The sequence below is a fragment of the Antechinus flavipes genome, chromosome 2 (assembly GCF_016432865.1).
Source record: "Antechinus flavipes isolate AdamAnt ecotype Samford, QLD, Australia chromosome 2, AdamAnt_v2, whole genome shotgun sequence".
In the NCBI taxonomy this organism is placed as follows: domain Eukaryota; kingdom Metazoa; phylum Chordata; class Mammalia; order Dasyuromorphia; family Dasyuridae; genus Antechinus; species Antechinus flavipes.
The window spans coordinates 166520899-166542461 of NC_067399.1; the positions used below are offsets into that span (position 1 = coordinate 166520899).

General features: G+C 33.2%; 1 long non-coding RNA gene across 1 annotated transcript in view; it reads right to left on the bottom strand.

Moving 5' to 3' along the window:
- Nucleotides 1-1196: 1196 nt before the first annotated feature.
- LOC127548485 (uncharacterized) overlaps nucleotides 1197-21563 on the bottom strand; it is a 38920-nt gene continuing 18553 nt past the window's right edge. The window contains exons 2-3 of the long non-coding RNA XR_007950401.1: nucleotides 14269-14488; nucleotides 1197-1559 (exon numbers count right to left, since the gene is read on the bottom strand). This is a non-coding gene — a long non-coding RNA (uncharacterized LOC127548485). The remainder of the gene's footprint in view (nucleotides 1560-14268; nucleotides 14489-21563) is intronic.

Here is a 21563-nt window from a genome sequence, read left to right on the forward strand (position 1 = left end):
ATAAGATTTAAAGTAATTTGTTCAAAGTCAGAATTGCAGTACTGAAATAAGAATCTTGGTCTCCTAATTCCTAGTCCAATGCTTATCAATATATCCCACTAAATCTCATGATAGAATCAAGAATCAAAAGAAAATGAACAATTGATCAAGGATAAATATAAAGACATTGAGATTCCAAAAATTAAGTGGAAGTATATTTTGCTTTGCTCATGAATGCCTGGGATTTCAAAACTATGCCTTAGTTGCACTTTCCTCCTAGAACTTCCTTCAACACCTTGGGCTTCTTCACCTGGAATATGTAACCATTACTACTACTATTTTGTTTCTGGGCTATTCTTATGACAAGTATACCTCTTTCTCCTATTTGGGACAGCTTCCTGGGACATCCATTTTACAGAGGGGTCCAGGCTGGCTTTCATTAACTTCCCAGCTCTGTCTTTGACTTTCTGTACTTCATAATCATGTAAGCCTTTTTGATGCCATTTGACTTCATTTGTGCCTTGATTTGTAGAATGGAGTAGATTTGGCTTTAAAATACTTATGGATAGGGATTATTGTTTAATTCTTTGCATTCATATCCTTAGTGCCTAGCACATTGTTTTGTAAATGGTAACTTCTTACTAAAAGTAAATTTGAGAGAGAGAGAGAGAGAGAAAAAGAGAGAGAGAGAGAGAGAAAGAAAGAGAGAGACAGAGAGAGACAGAGAGAGAGACAGAGAGAGAGAGAGAAAGAAAGAGAGAGACAGAGAGAGACAGAGAGAGAGACAGAGAGAGAGAGAGAGAGAGAGAAAGAAAAAGAGAGAGAGAGAAAAAGAAAGAGAGAGAGAGAGAGAGAGAGAGAGAGAGAGATTGACTCCATACTTAACATGAGGGAAAAATGTGCTAACAATTTGAGTTCAGAAATGAAAGTCTTCAGGCTAAGTCCAGATAATCACTTGTCATAGCTATTGTTGGAAGATATGGATGAAAATTTGTACTAATTGATATCTAAATATCTTTTAAATTCTAAGATTATATTTGGGCTGACTATAAGATTATTCTGAAGAAAAAAAGATACAACTTATCCTCTCTAAAGTTATCATCTGTTATTATCACCTTAGAGGTAAGGTGAATGACTCCAATAACATCCCCCTTCCAAGCTATTCACATAAGCTATCTTCTTAACTGGGACCCCTCTGTTTCCATCTAACTCTCCCCTAACACTTTCCATTATATCCAGTGGAATCCTTATATTCTTAACAACTTCTTTGTCCTTCAATCTTTTGTCAAAAACTTCTATCACTTCCTTTTAGCTTTCTTCATGCTAAAGATACTGCATCCTTCAAAACTCTCTGCTATGGCAAGAACTGATAAGACTTAGTAACTGGTTTGAGAGATGAAAGAGAAGAAGTCAAAATTGATTCCAGATTTTGATTGTGGATCATTGGGAGGTAGATTATGGAAGCAAAGCTTTATTGTTCCAAATGGAGTGTCAGAGGAGCCAGAATTACCTTAGAAGGAAGGTAAACGTTAACTTTCATGGTCTAATAGAGGGAGTACTTGCAAAATATTTTACCAGCTCTGTGGGAAAAACAAAACAAAACAAAATGTAGGCACAATATACTTTGAAGTTTAATTTGAAGTTTATTACTATTTTCTTTCCAGTCAGTCTTTTTATCTTTTTTAAAATTTTATTTCTTTTATTTTTTTTCTTTTCTTTTTCCACTAGTGTCTGACTATTTATGATCCCAGTTTGGGTTCCCTTGGCAAAGATATTGAAGTGTCTTTCTATTTCCTTCTCCAGCTCATTTTACAGATGTGGAAGCTGAGACAGAAGGGTTAAGTGACTTGCTCAAGGTCACTAATGGTCAGATAATATCTGATAGCATATTTAAACTCATGAAGATTAGTCTTCCTGATTTCAAGTCCTATACTTTATCAAGTAGGCCTCTTAACTGCTAATCTTTTAAAATTTTTATGGCTCAGAGAACATATTTCTTACTTCAACTTCAAGAGAGAGGAAATAGAAATATTATTATCATCATTTTACAGATGAGGAATCTGAGAGTCCAAGAGTTTATATGACCTGCTGTAGTTGAACAGTTAATTAGGATTGGAACTCAGACCCAAATCCATATCTCTTGTTCTTTCTACTTCATGATCTATCCATTCTACCATATTGCCCCAAGTCTACCTTGGTGGTATTAAGTTAAGACTCTGGCATAGTAGTATGAATGAACATCAAATTTCTTACATTACCATAATAAAATACTGAATCCCCAGGGGAAGAAAGGGATAGAAAATGGAGACCAATGTTAGTTAAAGAAAAGGAACCTTATTTATTTCACAAATCTCTTTGGAGTCTTCCTATATTGAAGAATTGTCAAATGATCATATCCTTTGGAAAACAAACAAACAAACAAATAAATAAATGGAACTCAGAAGACATGTCTAGTCTATGTCAGGGATAGTACATTATCATCCATTGGCCATTACTCTACAAAACTGCTTTGCATTTCTTATGATCTAATATTGCATATTTAGATCTAAAAGGCCTTGTGAGATCTAGTCCAAAACTCTTTTTTGTGTGTGAAAAAAAAAAAGATTGATTTATTTTTAATACACATTGCTTTGTGAATCATGTTGGGAGAGAAAAATCAGAACAAAAGAGGAAAAAAAAAACCAGAAAAAGGTGAACATAGCAAATGTGGATTTACATTCAATCTCCATAGTTCTTTTTCTGCATACAGAAGGCATTTTCTAATCAAAGTTTATTGGGATTGCCTTTTATCACTGATCCACTGAGAAGAACTAAGTCTTTCATAGTTGATCATTGCACATTCTTGCTGTCATTGTGCACAATGTTTTCTTGGTTCTGCTTTTTTCTTGCAACATCAGTTTGTGTAAACCTTTCTAAAATCAGCTTGCTCCTCATTTTTAAAAAAACAGTAATATTCCATTACCCCCATAAATCACAGCTTATTCAGCAATTCCCCAATTGATGGGCATCTACCCATTTTCCAATTTTTTGCTACCAGAAAAAGAGATGCTACAAGTTTTTGCACATGTGCATCCTTTTCCCTCCTTTATGATTTCCTTAGGATGCAGATGCAATAATGGCACTGCTGGATCAAAGGGTATGCACTTTTATAGTCCTTTTAGTATAGTTCCAAATTACTCTCGGGAATGGTTGGATCATTTCATACTGCCACTAAAAATACATTAGTATCTCAGTTTTCTCACATCTCCTACAATTATCATTATCTTAGCCAATATGAGAGGTGTGAGGTATACCTCAAAATTATTGTACTTTGAATTTCTCCAATTAATAGTGATTTAGAGCATTTTTTCATGTGCCTGGAGGTGGCTTTAATTTCATCTGAAAAATTGTCAGTTCATATTCTTTGACCATTTATCAATTGAGGATCCAAAATTTCCTAAATTATGGTTCATCACTCCATTTGGGGTAATGGAATTGAATGTAGAGGCCATGAAATTATGATTTATCATTAATAAATATTTTATTTATTTATCTATTTTATATATCTATATATGGGGGATCACAAAAAAATTTCACAGGAAAAAAAAGAGATCATGAGTGAAAAAAGTTTAAGAATATCTGATCTAGACCAACCATTTTACAAATGAGCTAAGAGCCAAATGACTTAATAAAATGGCGAAAATCACATGGGTAGTAATAGCAGAGTTAGGATATGAGCTCAAGCTTTCAGAATCAAAATTTTGTGCTCATTTTCCTACAGTCTTATACCATTCTTTGTAATAGGTTTTACTTTTTTATTTTTATTTTTCTTTTCCTTAGGAAAATAAAAGCAATGTCTAATATTAACTGATCTGCTGTGTGAGTGTGTGCCTGTATGTGTATAAAGCTTTCAGGTTTTTTTTTGTCTCTCTCCTTATAAAACTATGATATATTCATCATTTTTATATCTTCACTGTAGTATAGACTAGTAGCCCACAAAGAAAATTTCTGTTCATTAAAAATGTTTAAGGATTTAAGGGACTAACAGGTTTCAAAATGGCTTGAATCACAACAGACATAATTCTCAGGACAACTCCTTTCTGGATATAGCTAACAGGATTTATAAGCAGTTATCAGAATTATCTGATAATTGGGAAAATTCCAAGTCTTTGAAATCACAGAAAGGGAAGTTTTTAGAAATGGGGCAGCCAACTTGGCTTCTAACCTGGTGCCTGAACCACTGTAATTAATTAGCTCCCTCTGGTTTCATAGGAAAACAAGGTTGCTGTGTTACGGCAATAACCATGGCTGCCCACGAATTATCAGCATGCTCCAGACACAGAGTTCCTTTCTCTAGGGAAAAGAAATTCCTATAATTTAACAAATTACTATATTGGGGTTTTTGACACTGTGCATGCTTTTCAATTTCCATCTGTTACTTAGGCCCATTAGTATTTTCTTGTCGCAGCAGCCAACAACATTTTAACAGTTGTTTTTTTTTTTTTTTTTTCCTCTCTGTAAAAACAACAGCAACAACAACCACCACCTCTCTTCTCTTACTTCCCTTTGGACACTTAAAAATGACATGCCCCTTCCAATTACAAATAGCTTTGAGAAAATATTATTTGGGCTTTCCCCCAAAAGCCCAAGGTAACTGCTGTTGGCTAGGAACTAGAATAATTGCATTTTCAATGAGAACAAACATTCAGACTACTTCAGATGCAAATTTTCATATGTACAATATTGATGGGAAATAGATCAATGTTCTCTTCACTTCTCAAAACATCTTTTGTATGCAGAGAGCTTTCTATGCACAGAGAAAGCTTTTCTGTGCACAGAAGTTCAGCACACAAAAAGTTGCCTGTGATTTGAAAAGAAAGCTCAACCAAGGAGGGTACTAAAAGGAACACTGGTTTAACCCTATCTGGAACCACAGCAATACTAAGGCAGAAGAACAAAAGAGGATGTGACTAGTACACTTTTGGTTGCCATAAAACGATTGTGTATGTTGTACAAATCAGGTGAGAAAAATACCTATCTCTAATACACCTACTGCCCTTTCCCTTTCCTAGTGTGTTCTTTTTGACTTTGTGATTGGTTGACAATGCACATCTGAACATGTCACATCCCACCTCCATCCTCCTTCAATAAACAAAAATGGTTCCATTTGATGCTTCCAGTATCATAATTTAAAAAAAGGCTTAGTTTGGCATGCAAAATTCTTTGTAACACCCCCTTCTATTTCCATTTTTTTTTTTTACATTTCCTTCTCTCTCACATACTCTGCAGTCCAAAGACACTGGACTCCTTGCTGTTCCTTGCATAAAATTCTACTTCCCAACTCTTGGCATTTTCATTGGTTATCCCATGCCTGGAACATTATCTTTCCTCATCTCTACCCCTTGCTTCTTTTAAGTTTCAGTTCAAGTCCTGTCTTATCTCAGAAGCCTTTTCCTCTTAATCTTTTTTAATCTTAATGAATCATTCTGAGAGTACTCTTAATCGCCTGTATCCTCTATAGCAAGTGATTATTTATAGAATTGTTTGCATATTTTTTCTTCCATTAGCATTGGAACTCCTCTGGGAAAGATATTTTTCCTCTCCTTTCTTTGTATCCCTTGTACCTGGCACATAATAAACACTTAAATGCTTGATGACTTAATTTAATAACTTCTCTGCTTTAGGCCAGTGTTATGAACTCCTTTAATCACTTTGTGCTTTGTCCACTATTTGTCCACTGGACAAATAGCTTGTAAGCTATAGCTCTTAGAAGACAAAAGCATAATTGAAAAGGGTCCATGACATTTTGAGGCATGTAGGAGGTACAGTGAATAGAAAATTGGGGTTGGAGTCAGGAAAACTTGAGTTAAAATTTAGCCTCAGATACTTACTAGATATCTGACTCTTGGCAGGTTATTCAACCACTGTTTGCTGTTTCCTCAACCGGAATTATTTTAAGAGCCAAAAAAAAAAAAATTATATTTGTAAAGCACTTAGCACTATGTTTGGCATATGGTAAATACTTAAGAAATGCTTGTTTCCCTCCTTTTCTTCTCTTTCTAGGTCGCCCCCTCCTTGGTAACTACTTTGTCTTTTGATGTTTGCATAATCTATGCTTAACATGATATCTGGTAAATAGTAAGTGCTTAAGAAGTGCATTTTACTTCATTCATTCATTCTCAATCAGCTAGATATTATTAATAAGTGTATTTTAAGGGGAGGATTTGGACCATTTTTTGATATTAGAAAAGAGTTTTTATAGTTCACACATGAGTGGGAAATAGTTATTTAACCCTTGATTTAATCATCCTATACACACTGTCTTGGTTTGTCACAGCTTTCTATTTTCTCTCTCAAATCATGATTTAGACTACATCATCTTTTCACAAGAAAAGTTTTACCATAGAATTCTCAACTTAGAAGGGGTCTCACAGCTAATTTGTTCCTAATCACTGACACAAAGTCATAGAGAAATAGCCTTAGATACAAGTTGAATCTGATTTTAATCCCTGTCACTGACATATACTGACTCTATGATGAGACTCATCATTGACATACACTGACACATACCTGACAGAATCTTTGACAACTCCCTTAAGAACATAAATTTTCTATTACAGCCCTATCTGCCTTAGTAAAGGGATTTTCTCATTGAAAGGAATTAGAAGTTTTTCTCCCACTAATTGCCAGACATACAAAGAAATAACAATGAGCTCTATCTTTTATCTGGGTTGGGAAATGTGAAGAAATTAATGTCAGGACACCCTGGATTATATAGCTTGCTGTTCCTTGCTGAGTTGAGAGTTGTTAATTTCTAAATAAAACTATTTTTGAAGGCATTATAGTTTTTGAAATAGGGTATAGAGTGAGTATATTACTAATGAAAATAAAATCAAAGCAATTCTTAGTATTTAACTTACCCAATTTATACCAATAAATTAAAAATGTAAGTGAAATGAAAGAATATTTACAAAAATACAAAGTGCCTAGATTAATAGAAATAGATCGTTTAAGTAAATCTATTCTTAAAAAATTAGCAAGCCATAAATGAATTTATTAAGAAAAAAATCAGATTAAAGGAATTAGAGTAGGCAATGCGGAAACCAAACTATCACTCTTTGCAGATGATATGATGGTATACCTAGAAAACCCCAGAGATTCTACTAAAAAGCTATTAGAAATAATTCATAATTTTAGCAAAGTAGCAGGATACAAAATAAATCCCCATAAATCCTCAGCATTCTTATACACCACCAACAAAATCCAAGAGCAAGAGATACAAAGAGAAATTCCATTCAAAATAACTGTTGATAGCATAAAATATTTGGGAATCTACCTACCAAAGGAAAGTCAGGAATTATATGAGCAAAATTACAAAAAAGTTTTCACACAAATAAAGTCAGACTTAAATAATTGGAAAAATATTAAGTGCTCTTGGATAGACTGAGCGAATATAATAAAGATGACAATACTCCCTAAACTAATCTATTTATTTAGTGCTATACCAGTCAGACTTCCAAGAAAATATTTTAATGATTTAGAAAAAATAACAACAAAATTCATATGGAACAATAAAAAGTCGAGAATCTCAAGGGAATTAATGAAAAAAAAAATCAAATGAAGGTGGTCTAGCTGTACCTGATCTAAAATTATATTATAAAGCAGCAGTCACCAAAACCATTTGGTATTGGCTTAGAAATAGATTAGTTGATCAGTGGAAAAGGTTAGGTTCACAAGACAGAATAGTCAACTATAGCAATCTAGTGTTTGACAAACCCAAAGATTCTAAATTTTGGGATAAGATTTAATTATTTGATAAAAACTGCTGGGATAACTGGAAATTAGTATGGCAGAAATTAGGCAAGGACCCACACTTAACACCACATACCAAGATAAGATCAAAATGGGTCCATGACCTAGGCATAAAGAATGAGATTATAAATAAATTAGAGGAACATAGGATAGTTTATCTCTCAGACTTGTGGAGGAGAAAGAAATTTGTGACCAAAGATGAACTAGAGACCATTACCGATCACAAAATAGAAAATTTTGAATATATCAAATTAAAAAGCCTTTGTACAAACAGAACGAATGCAAACAAGATTAGTAGGGAAGCAACAAACTGGGAAAACATCTTTACAATTAAAGGTTCTGATAAAGGCCTCATTTCCAAAATATATAGAGAACTGACTCAAATTTATAAAAAATCAAGCCCTTCTCCAATTGATAAATGGTCAAAGGATATGAACAGACAATTTTCAGATGAAGAAATTGAAACTATCACCACTCACATGAAAGAGTGTTCCAAATCACTATTGATCAGAGAAATGCAAATTAAGACAACTCTGAGATATCACTACACACCTGTCAGATTGGCTAAGATGACAGGAAAAATTAATGATGAATGTTGGAGGGGATGTGGGAAAACGGGGACACTGATGCATTGTTGGTGGAGTTGTGAACGAATCCAACCATTCTGGAGAGCAATCTGGAATTATGCCCAAAAAGTTATCAAACTGTGCATACCCTTTGATCCAGCAGTGTTTCTATTGGGCTTATACCCCAAAGAGATACTAAAAAAGGGAAAGGGACCTGTATGTGCCAAAATGTTTGTAGCAGCCCTGTTTGTAGTGGCTAGAAACTGGAAAATGAATGGATGCCCATCAATTGGAGAATGGCTGGGTAAATTGTGGTATATGAATGTTATGGAATATTATTGCTCTGTAAGGAATGACCAGCAGGATGAATACAGAGAGGCTTGGAGAGACCTACATGGACAGATGCTAAGTGAGATGAGCAGAACCAGGAGATCATTATACACTTCGACAACGATATTGTATGAGGATGTATTCTGATGGAAGTGGATTTCTCTGACAAAGAGACTTAACTGAGTTTCATTGGATAAATGATGGACAGAAACAGCTACACCCAAAGAAGGAATACTGGGAAATGAATGTGAATTATTTGCATTTTTGATTTTCTTCCCGAGTTATCTGCAAATATGTATTGTATCTAGGTTATACTGCAACATATTTAACATATATAGGACTGCTTGCCATCTTGGGGGGGGGGAGGAGGGAGGAAGGGGAAAAAACGAAACATAAGTGATTGCAAGGGATAATGTTGTGTAAAAATTATCCTGGCATGGATTCTGTCAATACAAAGTTATTATTAAATAAAATTAAATTAAAAAAAAAAAGAAAAAAGATTCTACATAAGAAACTTTAAACTTAAAAAAAAAAAGAAAAAAAAGAAAAAAAATCAGGACCAGATGGATTTAAAAGTGAATTCTACTAAATATGTAAAGATTAGCTTATTCTAAGATTAAATACATTATTTGGAATACTAGAGAAAAGAGTCCTACCAAACTTTTTCTTTTTAGTGAAACAAATACTGTGCTGATACCTAAACCAAAAAGATCAAAAACAGAGAAAGAATATTAGAGACAAATTTTATTAATATGGGTTTTGCATAAATATTTAAATAAAATTTTAAAATAAATTTTAAAAAATTAAATAAATATTAGTGAGGAAATAATAGCAAAATATTACAAGGATCATCTGCCATGACCACGTAGAATTTATATTAGTAATTCAGGCATGTTTTAATGTAAGGAAAATGATGAACATAATTGATTATATCAATAACAAAAATAACAATCATATGATTATATCAACAGATGCAGAAAAAACTTTTTAAAAACTACAACACTCATTCTAACATACTAAAATATTTATATCTAAATATAAAACTAAAATACTCAAAATACTCAAAAGCATAAATGTAAATGAATTTTTCCTTAAAATTTTAAGAAATATGTATTTAACACTATCAGCAGGCATTATTTGTAATATGGATAAGTTAGAAGCTTTCCCAATAAGATCAGGAGTGAACCAATGATGTCTTTTATCACTAATATTATTTAGTATTGGGATAATATGATAGTAAATTTGGAAAATCCTAGAGATTAAAATAGTTGAAACAAATAATAATTTTAGCAATGTGGCAGGATATAAAATAAATCCACACAAATCTTTACTATTTCTATGTATCAGCAACATAATCCTGCAATATAAACTAGTAAGAGATATTCCATTTAAAATAACTGTAAATTGTATAAAATAAATAAATAAATAGCATGCTTGCTAAGAAAAACTCCGGAATTACATGAACATAATTATAAAACAATTTTATACAAATAAAATCAGGTTTAAAAAATTGGAGAAATATAAATTCTACATGGGTGGGAACAAAAATGACAATTCTCTCCAAAATGAATGTGCTAATTTAATGCCATTCCAATTTAATTATCAAAAGTATCATTTTATTAAACTAAAAAAACAATAAAAATTCATTTGAAAAAAATCAAGAATATCAAAGGAATTAGTGAAAAAAAAGCGAATGTAAGAGATTTCATAGTGCCAGATTTTAAAATATATTTTATGGTAGTAATTATCAAAATAATCTGGTGCTGTCTAAGAAATAGAAATGTGAATCAGTGGACTGGAGCAGAAATATAAGTAAATTTGTCTTTGAGAAATACAGAGATTTAAGATTTGGAGATAAGAATTCATTTTTGGTCAAAATTTTTGGGAAAACTGGGATGCCATTTGGCAGAAATTGGATATAGATCAATGTCTTATACAATTTCCTGAGGTAAGATTAAAATGGGTACATAATCTAGATATAAAGGGAGATGTCATAAATAAACTGAAGAACATTGAACACCCTATCTATAAGCCTTATAGACAGAGTAATTTATAAATCAACAAGATACAGAGAATATTGTGAAATATAAAATGGGTAATTTTGATTATGTTAAATTAAAAGGGTTTTGTACAAATAAAGTCAATGTAACCAAGACTAGAAGTAAAGCAAAAAATTGAGAGGCGGATTTTAATAGATAGTTTCTTGGATAAAGATCTCATATATCAAATACATAGAGAACTTTGTTAAATTTATAAGAATGTTTCCTTTCCCAATTGTTAAATGGTCAAAGGATATGAGTAGGGAGTTTTCCAGTGAATAAATCAAAAACTCTACATAGTCATATGAAAAAATGCTCTAAATCTTTATTGATAAGAAAAGTTTACATGAAAACAACTCTGAGATGTTATCTCACAGATTCAACTGAGCAAAAAGAAGATGACAAACTTTGGAGGTGATAGAAAATTGAGATATTAATACACTTTTGGTGGAACTGTGAACTGATCCAGCCATTTTGGAGAGCAATCTGGAATTATGTCCAAAGGATTATAAAACTATATATGCCCTTTGAACCAACAATATCATAATTAAATTTGTTTCCCAAGATGATCAGGGGAAAAGGAAAATAAACTATATGTTCTAAAATATTTATAGCAATAGTCTTTGTGGTGACAAAGATATGAAAGTCTCTAGACACTTATTTGCATAAAATAGAGAAAGAGAAAATCAATAAATTGGCCTTGCAACTACAAAAGCTAGAAAAAGAACAAACTAAAAACCCCAATCAAATACCAAACTTGAAAGTTTAAAAATAAAAAAAAGAGATCAATGAGATTGAAAGTAAAAAACAAAACAAAACAAAACAAAACAAAAAAAACTATTGAATTAATAGAAGTAAGAAGTAAAGCAACAAAATAGATAAACCTTTGGTTAATTTGATAAGAAAAAGGAAAGGAAAATCAAATTGTTAATCTCAAAAATGAAAAAGGAGAAGTATCCACTAATGAAGAGGAAATTAGAGCAATTATTAGGAGTTACTTTGCCCAACTTTATGCCAATAAATTTGACAATGTGAGTGAAATGGAGGAACACTTATAAAAATATAGTTTGCCAGATTAATAGAAGAGGAAATAAATTACTTAAATAATACCATTTTAGAAAAAAATAAATAGAACAAGCTATTAATCAACTCCCTAAGAAAAAATCCCCAGGACCAGATGGATTTACATGTGAATTTTATCAAACCTTTAAAGAACAATTGACTCCAATACTATATAAACTATTTGAAAAAACAGGGACTGAAGGACTCCAATCAAATTCCTTTTATGATACAGACATGGTACTGATACCTAAACCAGGCAGCATGAAAACAGAGAAAGAAAATTATAGATCAATTGCCCTAATGAATATTGCTGCAAAAATCTTAAACAAAATATTAGCAAAGAGATTACAGATAATCATGCATAGGATAATACACCATGACCAGGTAGGATTTGTACCAGAAATGCAAGGCTGGCTCGATATTAGGAAAACTATTAGGATAATTGACTATGTCAATAACCAAATTAACAAAAAACATATAATTATCTCAATTGATGCAGAAAAAGCATTTGATAAAATCCACACCCATTCCTATTAAAAATAATAGAGATTATAGGAATAAATGGACTTTTACTTAGTCAGTAGCATCTATTGAAAACCATGAGGGTTTAATGGGATTAAACTAGAACCATTCCCAAGAAGATCAGGGTTGAAACACGTTTGCCCACTATCACCATTGCTATTCAATATTGTATTAGAAATGCTAGCCATGGCAATAAGAGAAGAAAAAGAGATAAAGGAATTAGAATAGGTAATAATGAATCCAAATTATCACTCTTTGCACATGATATGATAGTATACTAAGGAACCCCAAGGAATCAACTAAAAAGATATTAGAAATAATCCATAACTTCAGCAAAGTTGCAGCATACAATATAAATCCACATAAATCATCAGCCTTCTTATACATTACTAACAAAACCAATAGCAAGAGATACAAAGAGAAATTCCATTTAAAATAACTGTTGAGAATATAAAATATTTTGGTATTTATCTGCCAAGGGAAAGTCAGGAAGTATATAACCAAAACTACAAAAAACTTTTCCACACAAAAAACCTCCATCTAAGCAATTGGAAAAATATTAAATGCTCTTGGATTGGGTGAGCAAATATAATAAAGATGACAGTACTCCCTAAACTAATTTATTTATTTAGTGCTATACCAATCAGACTCCTAAGAAAGTATTTTACTAAATGAGAGAAAATAACAACAAAATTCATCTGGAAGAACAAAAGCTCAAAAATTTCAAGGGAACTAATAATAATAATAAAAAAAAGCAAATGAAGGTGCTTTAGCGGTACCAGATCTAAAACTCTATTATAAAGCAGCAGTCATCAAAACCATTTGGTACTGGCTAAGAAATATACTAGTTGATCAGTGGAATAGGTTAGGCTCATCAAACAAAATAGCCAATGACTATAACAATCTAATATTTGACAAACCAAAAAGCCCCACCTTTTGGGATAAGAATTCACTATTTGACAAAAACTGCTGAGGAAAATGGAAACTAGTATGGGAGAAACTAGGCATAGACAAACACCTAACACTGTATACTAAGATAAGGTTAAAATGTGTTCATGATCTAGGCATAAAGAATGATACTATAAACACATTAGAGGACCATACCTCTCAGATTTGTGGAGGAGGAAGGAATTTGTGACCAAAAAAGAACTAGAGATCATTATTAATCATAAAATAATTTTGATTATATTAAGCTAAAAAGTTTTTGGACAAACAAAACTAATGCAGAAAAGATTAGAAGGGAAGCAATAAACTGGAAAACATTTTTACATCCAAAGGACCTGATAAAGACCTCATTTCTAAAATATATAGAGAATTGACTCAAATTTATAATAGTTCAAATTGCAAGGCAATTTTCAGATGAAGAAATTGAAACTATTTGTAGCCACATGGAAAGGTGCTCCAAACCACTATCGATCAGAGAAATGCAAACTCTGAGATATCACTACATGCCTATCAGATTAGCTAAGATGACAGGAAAAGATAATGACGAATATTGGAGGGGATGTGGGGAAACTGGGACACTGATACATCGTTGGTGGAACTATGAATGGATCTAACCATTCTGGAGAGCAGTTTGGAATTATGTTTAAAAAGTAATCAAACTGTGCATACCCTTTTATCTTGCAATGTTTCTATTGAAATTATATCCCAAAGAGATTCTAAAAGAGGTAAAGGTACCCACATTTGCTAAAAATGTTTGTGGCAGCCCTTTTCATAGAAGCAAGAAACTGGAAACTGAGTGGATGCCCATCAATTGAAGAATGGCTGAATAAATTATGGTATATGAATGCTTTGGAATATTATTGTTTTGTAAGAAACGACCAGCAGGATGATTTCAGAGAGACCTACATGAATTGATGCAAAGTGAAATGAGCAGAACCCAGGAGATCATTATACACAGCAACAGGAAGCCTATATGATGATCAATTCTGACAGATACAGCTCTCTTCAACATTGAGATTAATTGGACCACTTACCATTTACATCCAGAGAGAGAATCCTGGGATCAGAGTGTGGAACACAGCATATCATTCTCACGCTCTCTGTTATTGTTTGTTTGCATTTTGTTTCTTTTTTCTCAGTTTTTCTTTTTCTTCCTTCTTGATCTGATTTTTCTTGTGCAACTGGATGGCTGTGTGAATATGCATACACATATTGGAACTGGTATTTCAGCATATATGGCATGTATTGGACTGCCTGCCAGGTGGGGGAGTGGATGGAGGGAAGAAAGGAAAATCTGTGTCAGGGGATTATGTAGGGATCAATGTTGGAAAAATTACTCATGGATATGCTTTGTGGGAAAAAAATTAATAAATTATTGGCATAAAGTTGGGCAAAGTAACTCTTAATTATTACTCTAATTTTCTCTACCTTAGTGTAAAGTTCTCCCTTTTCATTTTTAAGACTAACAATTTGATTTTTCTCTTTCCTTTTTCTAATCAAATTTACCAAAGGTTTATCTATTTTGTGGTTTTTCCATAAAACCAACTTTCATAAAAAACCACTTAGTTTTATTTATTAATTCAATAGTTTTTATTTTCAATTTTATTAATATCTTCTTTTATTTTTAGAATGTCAAGTTTAGTATTTGATTGGGGGGTTTTAATTTGCTCTTTTCTTAGCTTTTTTTAGTTTCAAGCCCACTTCATTAACCTTCTCTTTACTTTACACAAGTAAACATCTGGAGATACAAAATTTCCCCTTATTACCACTTTGGCTGCATCCCACAAATTTTGGTATGTTGTCTCCTTATTGTCATTCTCTTGGATGAAATTATTTATTGTGTCTATGATTTGCTGTTTCACCCATCATTCTTTAGGATGACATTTAGTTTCCAATTACTTTTTGGTCTATTTCCCCTTGACTTTTTATTAAATGTAATTTTTATTGCATCGTGACCCAAAAAGAATGCATTTACTATTTCTGCCTTTCTGCATTTGATTTTGAGGTCTTTATGCCCTAAATATATGGTCATTTTTTCTATAGATTCCATGAACTGCCAAGAAGAAAATGTACTCCTTTTTGTCTCCATTCAATTTTCTCCAAAGATCAATCATACTTAACTTTTCTAGTATTCTATTTACTTCTTATTTATTTTGTGGTTTGATTTTACCTAGTTCTGAGAGTGCAAGGTTGAGATCTCCCACTATTATAATTTTGCTGTCTATTTCTTCTTGCAACTCTCTTAACTTCTCCTTTAGGAATTTAGATGCTATATCACTTGGTGCATATATGTTTAGTATTGATTTTGTTTCACAATTGGTGGTACCCTTTAGCAAGATATAGTTTTCTTCCTTTTCTCTTTTATTTAGATTAATTTTTGCTGTTGCTTGAAATGAGATCAGGATGGCTACTCCTGCTTTTTTACTTCACCTGAAACATAATAGATTCTGCTCCAGCCTTTTATCTTTACCCTGTATATATCATACTGCTTTAAATGTGTTTCTTGTAAACAATATATTGTAGGATTTGGGCTTTTAATACAGTCTGCTATCTGCCTCTACTTTATGGGAGAGTTCACCCCATTCACATTTATGGTTAAAACTACTAATTCTGTATTTCCTGCCATTTTATTATGCCCAGATTATACTTTTCTCTTTCTTTTTTCTCTTCCCTCCTTCCCCAGTATTTAACTTATGGGCACCACTTGCCACAAGCAGCCCTTCCCCTTTAGAGTACCACCCTTTTTCTTATACCTTTCCCTCATTATTTCTGTATTCACTTCTATTTAGACTATCCCTTACCTTTTTGCTTTTCCCCTCTCACTTTTCAATAAGGTGAGAAAAGTTACTCTGTAAACCAAATATGTCTAATATTTTCTCTTTGAGCCAAATCTGATGAGATTAATATTCACACAATGTTCATCTCCCTCCTGCCCCCTCCCTACCTTTTCCACTCATATGCAACAGGTATTCCCTTTGTGAGATGTAATCTCCCTCTTTTTACCTCAACTTTTCCCTTTTTTTGGTACAATCCTCTTTCCACCTCTGGTAAGATAAAGTTATACATGCATTCTCTTTGTATACTCATAACAGAAATACAATTCTCAAGAGTTCTTTTTTTACCTTTTTATGTCTAAGTCCTATATTTGGAGGTCAAAATTTTGTTTAGCTCTGGTTTTTTCATCAGAAATAAATGGAATTCACCTATTTCATTGAATGCCCATCTTCTTCCTTGGAAGAAAATGCTGAGTTTAGCTGGGTAGTTTATTTTTGGCTGCTTCCAAGTTCCTTTGCCTATTGGAACATCAGATTCCAGGTCCTTTGATTCTTTAATGTGGAATCTGCTAGATCCTGAGTAATCCTTATTGTGGATCTTCAGTATTTGAATTTTTTTTCTGGCTGTTTGTAATATATTTTCCTTGGTTTGATAATTCTGAAATTTAGTCACAATATTCCTTAGTGTTTTAATTTTGAAGTCTCTTTCAGGAGATGTTTGATGAATGCTTTCAATGGCTATTTTATCTTCTGATTCTATCACATCTGGGTAGTTCTCTTTGATGATTTCCTGAAATATAGTGCCTAGGCTAATTTTTTTTATCATGGTTTTCAGGGAGTCCAATAATCCTTAGATTACTTCTTCTAGATCTATTTTCCAGGTCTGCTATTTTCCCAAGTAGGTATTTAACTTTTTTCCCCTATTTTTTGGTTTTGCTTGACTGATTCTTGATGTCTCATCAAGTCATTTATTGCCATTTTTTCAATTCTGCTTTTTGATGTATTATTTTCCACATTTACTTTTTTTTTTACTTCTTTTTTTTTATTTGTCCAATTGAGATTTTAAATGAGTTGTTTTGTCCTATGGATTTTTTTTTTCATTTCCCAATTTTTTTTTAAGGAGTTATTGACCTTTTCCAATTCACAAATTCTGTTTTCCTGGGAGTTTTTACCTTGTCCATTTCACATATTCTGTTTTTCAGGGAGTTGTTTTCTTTTTCCAATATATCTTTTACTGAGTTATCTGCCTTTGTGAAACTCTCTTGCAAAGTTTTCCTTTCCTTTCCCCATTTTTCTTTTAGGTCTCTTTTAAGATCTTTTAAAATTTCTTCTAGGAGAGCCTTGTTTGTGGGGACTTGGTTAATCATCCTTTGGGGTTTCATCTGGAGACAATCTGCTTTTAGTCTCCTCAGGTTTGAAATCTTTTCTTCTCTTTCACTATGGAAGCTATCTATGGTTAGAACTTGCTTTGCCTTTTTACTTAATCTAAAAAAAAAAAAAAAAAAGTTGGGATCTGCTTTTAGAGCAAGGAAGGCTTTCCAAACTTCCTCTATGGACACTGGTAGTGGCTGAGCTGGGATTGTGCTGAGTCACTTCTGGTGCTGGATGGGTGTGGCCAGGTCCTGTAAGACTCTGGAGCTTTGGGGTACACTCTTTACCTTTTGCGTTTGTGTTGGATGTTTTATAACTTATCTGCTGATCTACAGCCTTACAACCAGGGCAGAGTAGTCAACCTTTTTATAGAGTCCTCCCCATAGATTCTCCGCCCCATGGAGACTGCACCCATCCTGTGTCTGCAAAGTATGAGCTGGCCGCTGTGCTCTGCCTCCCTGCCTGTGCCTGGCCTCCTCCCATGCTCGGACAAAACAGACCTTTTCTGGTGATCTTCGAAATTATCTTCTGCTGGTAATTTGCTACACTCCCAATGTTCTTGGATTATGCCAGTCCAGCCCTATTTCAGAGGCTGAATTTTGTAATTAATGTGAGGGAAGTAGAAGAACTCTGAAATAAGCATGCGTCCTCTCCCCCAGTCTGGCTCTGCTTCTCTCCAGCGTGGATCTTTAGACATTCTTCAATTCTGGTTTTTAGGCTTGTTGGTATTAAGACATGGAGAGATTATGATCTATTTTGGTGGAGGGAATGAATTCGTGAATTCAGGAGTTCTTTAAGTATTAAAGTCAGTTTAAGAGTAAAATCAGTATTCATTTTCTATTTCTGTCTTTCAATCATCTACATATCTTTTGAGTGTAAGTAAGAAATGAACAGATAGTAGACAGCAGGTGCAGGTTTTAATCTGTGTGGAACAGAACAACTTCAAAACCTACCACTGCTACCTGATAATAGCCCCATCACTTAAAGTTAAAAAAATAACTTTAAATATGTGATTTCATTGAAATTTCTCTTAAACCTTGTGTGGTGAATCTGGGCTTCTTAAATTTTTTCCTTTCTCAACCCTTTTTTGTCTGAAAAATTTTCATGCAACACTAGGTATACAGGTATATAAAATAGATCAAACATTTATTGTTAATAAATCATAATTTCACAATACCCATCTTCAGGTATGAAACCCCATATGGGGGCATGTTCAATAGTTTAAGAAGCTTTGAGGTAAATAATACTTAAGGTTGATAGGCAACGTGTTAGAGTGGGGTCAAGTGCTTGATTTAAAGTCAGGAAGATCCAAGTTCACATCCTATGTTAACTATATAAGTCTGCAAAATTGAGTAAACTCTCCACCTCAGTGTCCTTATCTGTAAAATGGAGATAATAATAGTACTTACCTCACAGAGTTCTTGTGAGGATACAATGTATGTAGAATGCTTTAAGGAACTTTATAAATGAAATCAATGATTACTTCTATTTCACAAATGAATAAACTAAGTCGGAGCATGGTTAAAATAGCTAGTATATGGTCAAATAGCTTTTAACTGTAGAGTCAGGATTCAAACTCATGCTTCTTGTGACTCTGAGTCTACCACTTTTTCTATTATGACATTATGGGACAGCTATTGGAGAGATATTTTGGCATTGGATTCTTCAGTTTTTCTATTAATATTTTCTCTATTTTATTTAGAAGCAGAATCAGAAGGACTTCAGAATGTATATGGTTCAACCCAATAGACTGAACTGGGATTGAACCTGTGATTTCTTGGGTACATGGAACACTCTCTGTAAGGAAATATACTCTACTAACACAAATCGTCACTGAACATAAAACAGCAGGTGGAATTTGACCAGGAATGAATATAATGTGACTATCATGTCACCTCTTCTTGTTCTGTATGCTGAGTTTCTTCCTACTCTGGCTTCCTGTAAGATCAGTACTGGAAACAAAAAACTCAGGATTTTCTAAATCAAGTTCCACACTCTAGTATAATTAGATGCTGTCATTTGTCCAAATGCAAACAGAATTTTGTTGGGAGGTATTTCCCTTGGCATTCATTTCAACTCCAGCTTGACTGATTGTTTTTAATATTCTAAACTGCAATGAGAGAAATAGTGAGGTGATATAAGAAAAACTGTTCTTAAATTGTATACTTGGCAATTTTAACCCCTGCCCTAATAGCTCCCTAAAGATAGGCTGTTCCTTATTGCCTACTGGATCATGGTTTTGGGGTATTTCCTCTGTCTGCATCTAGCCCTTGGATTTGATTGACATCCCAACATCTATATGTGATTACTAGCATTAGAAAGCCCTTAGGCCATAACTTGGTTTTCCCCACAGGTAAAAGAGGAAAAGGTAATTGTAACATATACAACAAAGTAATGAAAGCTTTTTTTGTTGTTTCTGATATGGAATGTTTGATTTCCTCTATACTAGTTAACTTCAATAAGTATCTCCTATGTGGAAAGTACTGTGGTTGAAGCTGAGTGGAAAATATTGGAGAATTTAACAAGTTTTGTGCTGAGATTTTAAAAAAAAGTAACTTCAAATGTATCAGTTAATAAAAAAGAATCTTACATATAATGCTTTAACATTTACAAAGTGTCTTATATGCATTATCTGATTTAAATTGTTTCACCATCCTATAAGATGCTAAGGACATCCTGAGACCCAATTTATACATGAGAAAACTAGGTTTGAAGAAGTTTCATAGTTTGTCAGTGGTAGTGAAGATGTAAATTCCAAATGTGATATTTAATCCTAAGTCTTTATGATGTCAAATTCTGTACAAAATTTCTTTGGCCACATTACTTTCCTTTACAAAATGGAAGCATGACTTGAGAGATAGTTATCTGAAAAAGATGTGGAGGACCTAGTAGATTTCATTCCCTATTTGAGTGATATGATAGCTCCCCAAAAGCTAATGCTGACTTTGACTACATTCAGAGTTTGACAGTGTCAAACTATATGTCCTAGTCAAATAACATTTGGGATATTATATTTATTTCTGGGTATCACATTTCAGAATGAGAGTGCTAAGTTGTGGAGGATTCATAGAAATCCTAGAGGAGAAAGTTTTAGTTTCAAGTAGTGAAGAATTAGGATGGATGTGAGAATAGTCTTTTTTTTCTTTTTTATTATTATTATAGCTTTTTATTTACAAGATATATACATAGGTAATTTTTCAGCATTGATAGTTTTAAGTCCTTTTGTTTCAACTTTTTCCCTCCTTCGCCCCACCCTTTCCCCCAGATGGCAGGTTGACCAATACATGTTAAATATGTTAAAGTATAAGTTAAATACAATATATGTATACATGTCCAAACAGTTAATTTGCTGTATAAAAAGAGTCAGACTTTGGAATAGTGTACAATTAGCCTGTGAAGGAAATAAAAAATGCAGGCAGACAAAAATAGAGGGATTGGGAATTCTATGTAGTAGTTCATAGTCATCTCCCAGAGTTCTTTCCCTGGGTGTAGCTGGTTCAGTTCATTACTGCTCTATTGGAACTGATTTGGTTCATCTTCATTGTTGAAGAGGGCCACATCCATCAGAATTGATCATTATATAGTATTGTTGTTGAAGTATATAATGATCTCCTAGTCCTGTTCATTTCATTCAGCATCAGTTCATGTAAGTCTTTCCAGGCCTTTCTTAAATCATCCTTCTGGTCATTTCTTACAGAACAATAATATTCCATAATAGTTATACACCACAATTTATTCAGCCATTCTCCTATTGATGGACATCCACTCAGTTTCCAGTTTCTGGCCACCACAAAGAGAGCTGCCACAAACATTCTTGCACATACAGGTCCCTTTCCTTTCTTTAAAATCTCTTTGGGATATAAGCCCAGTAGTAACACTGCCAGGTCAAAGGATATGCACAGTTTGATAGCTTTTTGAGCATAGTTCCAAATCGCTCTCCAGAATGGCTGGATGTATTCACAATTCCACCAATAATGTATCAGTATCCCAGTTTTCCCACATCCCCTCCAGCATTCTGCATTATCTTTCCCTGTCATTCTAGCCAGTCTAACAGGTGTGTAGTTGTATCTCAGAGTTGTCTTAATTTGCATTTCTCTGATTAATAATGACTTGGAGCATATTTTCATATGTCCATAAATAGTTTCAATTTCTTCGTCTGAGAATTGTCTGTTCATATCCTTTGA